Below are 12,159 nucleotides of genomic sequence, written 5' to 3' on the forward strand. Positions count from 1 at the left end.
CCATAATATTAGAGTATTTTGCATATAATATTATTTATTTTTTTGAGTATTTTGCATGAGATTTTGACCAAAATAAATAAATAATTTATGTATATGGGTATTGGTTTGGGTCGGGTCGGGTCGATCGCCAAATTTTCCTTCCATCTAAACAAGACTCCTTCCGGTTGTGTGTTACCTATTTTAAGCCATAGTTAGTTCAACTCTTCTCCATCTTTGCCTCCTCCCTCCTAAATAGAAACCAATATTAGTTCTTGCATACAAATTAAAAATAAATTTCATACAAAATTGATATATCTACACAACATACATACCAAAACTAAATTTCATACAACTAATTATACAATATACAACTTATCTACAACTTGCATAGATCATCCTTACCAAGTTAAACACAACTACAATATCATCAAACTTAAATATAATTTTTATACAAATTTTGTACAATATGTCTTTTATATGTATTTTGTATATGATTTGTATATATTTTTGTATGTAGTGTGTTCTTCTTCCTCTCTGAAATTTCAATTAAAACTTCCTCTCTTAATACAAATTTGATACATATCAACAACTTTATGTAAAAAAAAAATAGTATTTAGAACTTAAATATAAATTTCATACAACAACTCATACATTATACAACTAATTTCAACTTTCATACAACATTCAAACACAATTACAACTACAAATAAAATACAACAAAATACAATTTTCATACAAATTTCATACAATTAACATACAACTTTAATATAATTTTATATGTATATGTATATTGTATATCATGTGTTCTTCTTCTTTTTCTTCTTCGAATTTCAATCTGAAAATCCAGCTAAAATCAAATCTAATCTTCACCAGATACCCTCAAAATCGAGATATAAACTCCATATAATATTCACAATCATTTGTAATAATACCCAATCCAAACAAATAATATTTTTTTTAAAATCCGAATTCAAATTCAAAGTTTCGAATCTTTTTAATGGTTGTCAATGGTGGAGAGTTAAACACATTCAAAATTTATTGACTGACAATTTTAATTCAAACAATCGAGCCAAATAATTAATATTCATATGCTGCTAGCCCGCCATCGGAACGCCAACAAGAAAAGGAAAAGCCCAAAAAAGATCCAAACTCCAGCCATGGCAAAATTAAGATCGATAAAAAATTAATCCCTTTCTTCGCCATTGTTAGAGAAAATTATGAGCTTAGAAGAAAAAACCTTGTAGAATCGGTGTAGAAAGAGGGTTGATTTCAAAGAAAGAAAGAGGAAAAAAGTATTGTGATTGGAGGTATTTACTATATTAAGGCTACAATCAAGGGATACTTATTTAAAACTGATCTATATTTAATTAGTAAATTGTATATGACCATATAATTAAGTTAAAACTTGATTAGGGAGGGTAAATAAGTTTCATATATAGTATAAATAGGTAAGACTCTAAGATCTTTCCCGAAAGCCTAAACTCAAGCCTGACAGCCTAGCAGTGAAATGATCTTCATCATTCGAATATGTTATAGAATGAATCTAAACTCTTAGTATAGAATAAATGCAAATTCTTTCTTAGTAGCGTACATAAATAGCATATTTGTAGGAATCTCTTTTATCTCTTTCCTTAGTTAGCACCTAATGTATATGTATTGATATTGCTTACCTCTTGGAATAATAACATAAGTTATTCTCTCAATTTTGTGCACATGGTATCAAAGCAGGGTATCCTGTTTTGTCGTAGTTAGATCAGAAACTCCCCAGAACTCGTCGGAGTTGGGTCAGTATACTTGAAAAGGTTTTAAATCTAAAGTTTAGCAGTTTTCACCAACCTAGGGAGGACAACCCCCCTCCGATCTACAAAAACCCAAAATTTGGTGGTCAGAGGAGAAGCGTGTGCGTCTCACACGCCGATGAAACTACCATAGATACTCCTGTTTAAGCTACGTGTGGAGGCGCGTTTGTGAACCAATCTTGGTCTGGATTCATGTATGACTTTGCCTCGAAGTTTCGGTTGAATTGTGGTGGTAATGTGGTGATAGGACCACATTATGGAGAAGAAGAGCCTTGAAACAAGAATCTTTGAACACTTTTTTTGGTCATGTTTGAGACTTTTCTATTAGTTGTTGATTGTTTTTTTGATTATGGGAATTGGTTGAGGTTTCCTACATGTGCAACAGTGAATTGGATTGTTGCTCACTAATTTGTGATTTGATATTGTCTCTTGGACGTTATCTGAAACTTGGTTAGATTTCAAAATTGTCTTTTTGAGTGCAACTTTGAGTTTGGCTATTCTCAAGCTTTTGATTGTGTTGGCTACTATCTTTTTCAAGTATTTTCTGATTTCTGCTTTCGAATATAGTCTGTTGGGTCTTTCTGTTGGATTCTCCATCAATTCTTTTGAAACGGTGAGTTTTATTAGTTGAAAATAGAATGACTATAAACAGCAAGCAATAAGGAAATAGGGCTACAACTTCTAGTCCAACAATCTTGGTTTCAGATGAGTTTATTGAGTTCCTTTAATGTAATAAATCAATTAAGGAATCTTCTTCAGTTACGATTTTTGCTGGGTCATATAAGACATGTCTTATCACCTATTTAAATAAATGGGTGATTGATTTAGGTGCCACAAATCATATGACGGGTAATCCAAATATTGTTTCTAGCTTTCGATCACACAAAGCACCATATTCAGTTTCTGTAGCTAATGGAATAACCTGTAGCAGAGTTGGATCTGGAACTGTTAAACCAACTTCCTCTATTATCCTGCCATCTGCATTAAGTTTACCAAACTTAGCCTTTAATTTGATTTATGTTAGTAAAATCACCAGACACCTTAATTGCTGTGTAGCATTCTTTCCTAATTATTATTTGTTTCTAGATCTTACAACGAAGCAGATTATTAGTAAATGATATGTATCAAGTGATCTCTACATCCTTGATGAACAAGAGCTGCAATCTATTGCATGCTCCAGTATCATGTCTCCTTTTGAACCACATTGGCATCCCTCTCTATCATTGTTGAAGAAGTTATATCCTCAGTTTCAGAATATTTTTTCATTGGATTATGAGTAATGTCGATTTGCAAAACATCGTATCTCATTAGGTGCGAGTGTTAACAAGCGAGCTGAGTCAGCTTTTGAGTTAGTTCATTCTGATGTTTGGGGACCATGTCGTGTTATTTCTAAAGCTGGGTATAAGTATTGTATCACTTTTGTAGATGATTTTTCCAGAATGACTTGGATTTACTCTATGAAGAGTCGCTCTGAAGTGTTTACTCATTTTTCTGCCTTCTATGCTGAAGTCAAAACTCAATTCAATGCTTCAGTACGTATTCTAAGTAGTGATGACGCCAAAGAATACATGTCAGAGTTATTTCGATCCTACATTAGACAACATGGTGTACTACATCAGTCTCCATGTGTTGATACACCCTTTCGAAATGGAGTTGCTAAAAAGAAGAACATGCATCTACTTGAGACAACTCTGGCACTTTTGTTCCAAATGAAGGTTCCTAAACAGTTCTGGGCTGATGCAGTAACCACGACTTGCTTTTTGATTAATCGCATGCCATCTACTGTGCTTGGTGGTAATATGCCTTACAATGTTCTTTTTCCAAACAAGTCATTATTTCTCGTGGAACCTAATGTGTTTGGAAGTACATGTTATGTTCGAGATGTTCGACCATCTGTTACCAAGTTGGATCCCAAGGCATTGAATTGTGTTTTTCTTGGTTATTCTCGCATTCAGAAGGGGTATCGGTGTTATTCTACTGAACTTGTGAAGTATCTGGTGTCAACTAATGTTGTATTTTCATAGACTATACCGTTCTTCTATGCACCTCCCGTTCCTACAAGTCAGGGGAGGAAGACGAGTAGCTAGTATATTAGGTTACATGTACTTTAACAGAACAACCAGATGATGTTCTTCCATCTCTTAGCTCTTTTATCGAGCACCAATTGACTATTGTGCCTTCATCACTTTATCCAAACGTGTTAGCACGACCACCAATTGTTTAAGTTTACTCGCGGAGGCGAACGACAAATGGTAAATGTCCTGCACCAGTTCCTTCGTCATCTGATCCTCTCTCGCCTGATCCTCCAGAAGACCTTGACCTTCCCATTGCTTTACGCAAGGTACACGTACTTGCAAATTCACATATTATATTGCTAATTTTGTTTCCTACGACCACTTATCCCCTGCGCCTAGATCTTTGATTGCGTTTCTAGACTCAATTTTTATACCCAAAACAGTGAAAGAGGCTTTGAATCATCCTGAATGGTCTGAAGCAATGCTTAAGGGATATACATGCCTTAGAGGAAAACCATACTTGGGATTTAGTGAATTTACCCAGTGGAAAGAAAGCATTGGAATGCAAATGGGTCTTCCTGGTCAAAGTTAATCTAGATGGCTTTATGACAAGACTTAAGGCCAAACTTATGGCCAAAGTGTATTGTAACGACCCAAATGGTCGTTTTGAGCTTTAACGTTCCATTCAATAGTTTGAAACTTTGAGTAGTTTCATATTATGTATTATGACTTGTGTATATGGTTAGTTTCGGTTTTCGAGCGGTTCGGGATTGATTTGGAGGAATGATTCTCGTTTTAGAAGTTTTAAGTTGGAAAAGTTGACCAAGATTTAACTTTTGGGTAAACAGACTCGGAATCGGGTGTTAATGATTCCAATAAGTTTGTATGATAATTTTGGACATGTCCATCAATTTTGGTTAATTCCGATGAGTTTTGGATAAGTTTAGGTTATATGGTGATTGTTTTCGATTTCGACATCGATTTGAGCATAAAGGTTACCATATTGAGCAAACGGCATTTGATTCATGTTTCGACTAAACCATTATATCTGCACCGTAATTTTGGAACCATATCAACTGAAATCATCAAGTTTTAACATCGTATGAGGAATTTATGGTCATTTTACAAAGAATTGGGTTGCCATATTTTTTATATTAATTACGAAATTGCCACTGAATTCGTATTTAAAATTTTACATTATTTCCAAATATTGAAATCAACATATCTCCTTCATTATAAGGTCAAACGGAGTGATTCAAAAGCCTAACTTGATTGGAATTTCACGAGGAATCTATTGGAGTCATCAAAAGCGAGTTTCGGGATCGTTTGGCACAATAAACGAGGCAGAACAGCTGGACATTTTTGGCTATTAATGTTGTTGGAGTTTTTCTCATCTTTAAAGTTTGGGATTGGGAGAATTCAAAGATGTTCTTCAAAATTTTTTCATAGGGTAAGGTCTAAACCATAACCTAAGTAATTCCCTTTGATTCATTCCCTTGGTTTAAGCTTTAATCCATGATTTTAATTGAAAACTCATTTAATTATTTAAATCAATACCTATGTTATGTCATAAATTTTAAAAATTAAAAATGAGTTAGAGGCGTTTATTTTCTGATTCCTTTTGGGGTTTTGTTCTCCTATATTAGGAGAACAACATACTCGAATTTGGCAAGTTTTAGAGGAGTATTTCGGGAGACATAGACCCGACTAGTGTGAGCTGAACTCTTGGGTTATGAACACCCCAGAGCGATGTTTTGGCGAAGTGGTTGAGCTATCGGACTCCGACTAAGTCGGGTTTTGTTCATGTGATCTTGTATTGGTTCGGCTTCGCTCGGGTAAGCTTGGATTCGGAATCCAAGGCGGACCCGACGTTGATTTTTATTGACTTTTTTTTGGGGGGGGGGGGGGAGGGAATGTAAAGACCATAACTTTATTTATTGTAATTAGTTTCTCTTGCATTGTTTGATGTTATTAAGTCGATTTTGGTTAGATTTGAGCCATGTGGAGGCGAATTTTAAGGAAAAAGCTATTTTCGAGTGTTGAATTGGCCTAGTTGAGGTAGGTATCTTGCCTAACTTTGTGTGAAAAAAACACCTCTTAGGAATTGGTATTGATTGATTCATTTGTGCTATGTAAAAGTCGTGTACGCAAGGTGACGAGTGGGTACACGGGTTGTACGTGGTATTTGACCGGTTTAGGCTACTTAGACTATTTTCATGCTTTAATTGAAATGTCATATCATGTTCCAAATTCTTATAGTCAATCTATTCTTACTTGTGTTAGTCTATCCTTACATGCCTTAAATGATTTCGTTAACACTTGTTCTGCATCCTAATTGATAAATTACTCTCATGCCTTGGTTGAACTTGTTGCCTCTAGTATTGTTACATATTATCTCTCTCATTATTGATTATCATTATTTGAAGTCATTTTTCGTGTTATATCTCTCATTGTTGATTATCATTATTTGGAGTTATTGTTCATGTTATCCCTTCCCTTATTGATTTTCATTATTTGAAGTCATTGCTACACGTTCTCTTCCATTGTGAGTTATTCTTATTTAACATCGTGGTTATACATTGTCTCTCATTGTTGAGTTATTGGTGTTGAAGTTGTGAAGGCCATTATCACGTTGAGGCGAAATTGTTATTGTTTAAACATCTTCCTTGTTGAACATTTTACATCCATTGTTGTAGTTGATATTCTTGTACTCGTTGCAGTAGAGTCGTGGACTATTGTTGTGGAAACATTAATATTGTTAATTGTTGGCAAATTGTGATATATGGGCACTTGTGGTGCGAGTTGTTATTGTAATGTGATATTGACGCGCATGCGGCGGCATAAAGTTTGGGGTTAATGTGCATGCGGCGATGTAAGGTGGGACTTATGTGTGTGTTGCTTGTAGGGGAACTACGTGAAGCCACGTGGCGTCATAAGGTGGGCTAAAGTGCGTGTAGCTATTTCGGAAAAAAACTGTTTTCAAAACCTATTTCAAATGTAAGGCTCATACGACGATATAAGGAAAGATTGTGATTGAAATTGTGAAATGTGAATACGAGACGGTACCTCGGTTGTGATTTTCATTGTACATTCCAGGTTGGAACAACTTATTGATTTGAACGGTCATTGTTCTCTCTTCAATCAATCATCCGCATATTGATTTGTGTTTGATTATTCGTTGTTGTCTTGGTATTAGAACGTTTGTGGTTTCTTGTATGAGTCATGCATTCTACGTGATTTGTTGTGTTGCTTTAACATGCCAATATGTGCCTCCATTATAACTTGGTAAATTGATTGTCAATGTGAATTTAATTGTGTGGAGTAAGTATATCATATCATGTTGAGTTGTTGGTAACATAATGGTTTAAATAAAAGAATTATTAACATGCTTTATTCTATGTGCTTCTTACGATAGAACTCGTTATCTCACTCGGTGCCTTATTATTCTAAATGGTTATTGCACTTTCGGTATAATTGGATTCTCAAATTATACCCATCACCCTTTTAGATGTTTACCTTACTTAAAATTGTTATAATATTTTTCTTTAACAAATTCTATATTTAATTCGTTAATTTAATTAATGTTTTGCTTTGTTTAAAAATGATTCTTCTACTCAATTTTATTGATTTCTAAACTAAACCCATACGATACTCTATTTCGTATAAATGGTATATTATTTTACTTTGCTTGATTTCTAAAATAAACTTATTATTTCATTTGACACCTTACTTTATTTAAGATTGTTATTATGTTTTATGGTGTTTAAATGTATCTCTCGTTCATCTAAATTGATATTTGTCACGATTTCAAAGTACATGGTGTTTGCCGTGCGAAGGTGATTGTTATTGTGGGCACGATGTGTCATATGTGTAAGATTTAAAAATTGTGGTTCATGACTTGTGGTTTATTGTTGGTTGTAAATCCATAATCTTTCTATTGTTGGTCTTACATTGATGTTCTTCCCATTCTTAGCTTATGTATATCTTGAACATGTTTCTATCTCTAGTAGGTGTCTTGACCTGGCCCGTCACTACTTTACCGAGGTTAGGCTTGATACTTACTGGGTACCGTTGTAGTGTACTCATGCTACGCTTCTACACATTTTTGTGCAGATCCAAGTATTATGATCGTGTTGTTGAGAGTTGCGTCTGCGCGGCGGGGGACTTCAAGGTATACCTGCTTGACGTTCACAGGCCTCGGAGTCACCATCTTACTTCATTATGCTACTGTTAAATTGTAATTCAAAACATTATTATGTTTAGAAATTCTAGTGTGCTTTCAGTAGTGCTTATGACTACGTACTACCAGTTTTGGGAAATGTATAACTATTAACCGCTTGCGGATATGTATGTCATTTAATAGTTTATGATTAATGATTAAATAGTTTAATTCCTTTATTAAATCAGCATGTGTTAGGCTTACCTAGTCTCAGAGACTAGGTGCCATCACGACATCCTACAGAGAGAAGTTGAGGTCGTAACATGTATGCTCTGACTTATGGAGTGGATTATTCAGACACCTTCTCTCAGGTTGCCAAACATACTTCTGTCTGCTTGTTCATTTCTCTTGAAGCTTCTTAGAATTGACCATTGCATCAATTGGATATTAAGTATGCATTTCTTCATGGTGATCTGCATGAAGAGGTGTATATGGAGCAACCACCTAGTTTTGTTGCTCGGGGGGAGTATAGGAAGGTCTGCCACTTGAATAAGTCCTTATATAGCTTGAAGCAGAGTTCCCGGGTTTGGTGTGGTAAATTTAGTGAGGTAGTTTAAGAATTTGGGCTAAAAAAGAGCAAATGTGGTCTGCCACTTGAATAAGTCCTTATATAGCTTGAAGCAGAGTTCCCGGGCTTGGTGTGGTAAATTTAGTGAGGTAGTTTAAGAATTTGGGCTGAAAAAGAGCAAATGTGATCATTTAGTCTTCTACAGGCAATTAACAACTAGATCTATTCTCCTTGTTGTATATGTTGATGACATTGTTATTACATGAAGTGATAATGCATGAATATCTTCTCTCAAGTCTTTCTTGCATACTAAGTTTCATACGAAAGACATGGGACAACTAAAATATTTCTTGGGAGTAGAAGTAACTAGAAGCAAGAATGAGATTTTTCTATCTCAGAGAAAGTATATTCTTGACTTATTGACAGAAACTGGTAAGGTAGCTGCCAAGCCTTGCAATACTCCAATTGTTCCTAATTTATATTTTATGAAAGATGATGGCAATCCATTTAATGATCCAGATAGATACATGAGGTTAGTAGGGAGATTAGACCTATCTCACTGTTACTCGTCAAGATATTGCTTTTGCATTAAGTATGGTTAGCCAGTTCATGTCCGCACCCACAATTAAACATTATGAGGCTTTGGAGCAGATCCTATGTTAATTGAAAAGAGCACCTAGACTTAGCATGTTATATAACAATCACAGGCATTTTAGCATTGATTGTTTTGTAGATACGGATCGGGCTGGATCCAAGATTGATAGAAGACCTACTACTAGTTACTGTGTATTTGTCGGTGGAAGCTTGATATCATAGAGAAGTAAGAAGCATAATGTTGTATCTCGGTCCAGTGCAGAATCCGAGTATAGAGCTATGGCACAATCAACATGTGAGATAATGTGGATATACCATCTTTTAACTGAAATAGGGTTGAAGCATCCTACTCCATCAAAGCTCTGGTGTGATAATCAAGTTGCGCTCCATATTGCCTCAAATCCAGTGTATCATAAAAGAACCAAGCATATTGAAGTTGACTGTCATTTTATTCGTGAGAAGATTTAGGAAAACTTGATTTCTACTGGCTACGTGAAGACCGGAGAGCAAGCAGCTGATTTATCCACTAAAGCATTGAAAGGCACTCGAGTTGATTACTTTTGTAACAAGTTGACAATGATCAGCATATACGCTCCAGCTTGAGGGGGAGTGTTATAGAATGAATCTAGACTCTTATTATAAAATGAATGTTGACTCTTATTATAAAATGAATCTATGAGTAAGTTTCTCGCAGATCCCAAGTTTAAGAGGAAGGGGACATGATTCTATAATGATGAACATGGTCATTTGAAGTGCAGGAAGTCCTTATAGATAGATTTTCAACTGCAGGATGAATGCAATAAACCAATTCTATATGCCTGGCTTCTATTGGACGTAAGTCAGGTGCAAAGAGATCAACTAGGACAATAAAGATGCAAATAGACAGATAAAGTCCTATAAACAAGTTTTCTAGTAGCAAGATGAACATCCAAGATATATTGCTATTACACATGATCATATAACAGGACAAGATCTTCAAACCCACTTTAGTAGAAATCATGTGATTATAATAATACTAATATACTAAAATCATTGTCCATATTAGAGGAGGAAATTAAAAAAAAATAAAAATAAAAAAACTAAAATCAATTAAATGCACCAAATATTTTGGATAATTATTTAAAAATAAATTAAACATATTTTGGTAAATTATCACTGACTAGAAAGCATAGAAAAAAATTAATTAGTAAAAGTAAGGTCTAAATTGATCGTCAGAACATGGAAAAAGAAGTAGAGCAATTGGAAGAACAATTAGTAAAACTGAGAGTGGACCTACATGAGAAGAAGGCAAAACTTACTAGGATGCTGAAGTTAAAGGGGCCTACTGGAGAGAGAAAGCTATACATTAGAATAAGAAAGAGGAAATTGGCTATACATAGAATCAAGACAGATAATGATCAGTGGGTAAAAGATGACGACAAAATCTCAGAGGAAGCTTGACTGCAGGGGCGAAACCGCAAAGTCTCAACATCGAAAAATTACACCTTATATATATGAAAAATATTACGAGTAGATTTTAGAGGTATGTAACATATTGAACATTTTTTGTCGGGATTTGTTTTTTACTTATTTCAAGTTTAAACACTATTGGGGAAATTCCTGGCTTCACCGCTGCTTAACTGCATCACTAAAATTATTTCTGAAGATGACACTGATAATCTAACTAGAACATGTTAGGATCGGGAACTCAGGTAGTGGTGAAATTTAGCTAAACAACGGTGTAATGACAATAACAAAGACAATGGAAGTTGATAACAACGACAATTAAAGAAGATAAAGAAGACACCAATTTAACGTGGTTCGGTCAGTGTGACCTACGTCCACAAGCGGAGAGAAACAATTTTACTATAACAATAAGAGTACAAAAGAGAGTACAAAATTAGAATAAACACTCTAATTAATCTCAAATACCCATAAGAGAATAAGCTCACAAGATCACTCCAAAGAAAGGATTCGTACAAGTGCTTCCCAACACTAACTCTCATACAAAACACTCTTAATAAAGGAGAAAAGGAAGAAACAACAAATGAAGGCTCAAGTCTTGTTGGTGTGTCTAAAATGAACTAATGACCTTCCCTTTTATAGGCAAAAAGTCTTGGCCTCTTAGGTGTAAAAGAAGAGATACAACTTATGCAAATGATGTCCACCACACAATGCAATATTTTTGGGTCCCAAAGAATATTGCCAACAAAGTCTACACTTTGCAAAGATGCTTATGCTTATGTGAGATGGGCTCTATTAGCAAAAATATTGGCCTTAATTATAGAACACCTACAGAAGAAGAGATCCAAGATACTATCTTCTTCATCAAAATTTGTCTAACTTCTGAACTACTATCTAAGTGGAACCTAGAAGAAGAAAAAATAGAATTGTGGTGTGATCCACTTGGCAGTTTAGTGTCTAATCAGAATCCAAAAAGAAGAGAAAGTGTTTTTGATTATATTGTGGATGGTCAATGGAACATTGATAATCTTGAACAAGTTATCCCTTTGAACCTGCTCAATTCTATTTCACATCTTAGAGAACAAAAATCTTCCTAATACAACATCTGGTTTATTTACATGCAGGTCTGCCATGCAAGATTTTAAACAAACCAGGGCCACTACATTCTCTGCTCACTCAGGTAAGTATTCTAATGAAATGGTTCAAACCACCTGATGGACAAGTCAAGCTCAATACAACCTATTTCACTCAAAATAACATGGTGCATGGGAAAAGGCTACAAAAATATTATTCTCTTCGTTCCAATTTATGTTAACATATTTTCTTTTTAATTCGTTCTAAATAGAATTATCCCTTTTTAAATTTGAACATAATTTAACTTAAACTTCCAAGTCCACCCTCAATGAGAAGATATTACATCCAAAGCAATGACATATTAAAGAAAATCGTCAATAAAATAACTTGGCATGTAACATATTTGGAAATCATAATTTAACTTAAACTTCCAAGTCCACCCTTATTACATCCACAATTAGCATCTTTGCTCCAAGTCTAAATAGAAAAGCTTTCTAGCATTCACTTGTTTTGATTTCCAAATATGTT

Source organism: Nicotiana tomentosiformis, chromosome 12 (assembly GCF_000390325.3).
Source record: "Nicotiana tomentosiformis chromosome 12, ASM39032v3, whole genome shotgun sequence".
NCBI lineage: Eukaryota > Viridiplantae > Streptophyta > Magnoliopsida > Solanales > Solanaceae > Nicotiana > Nicotiana tomentosiformis.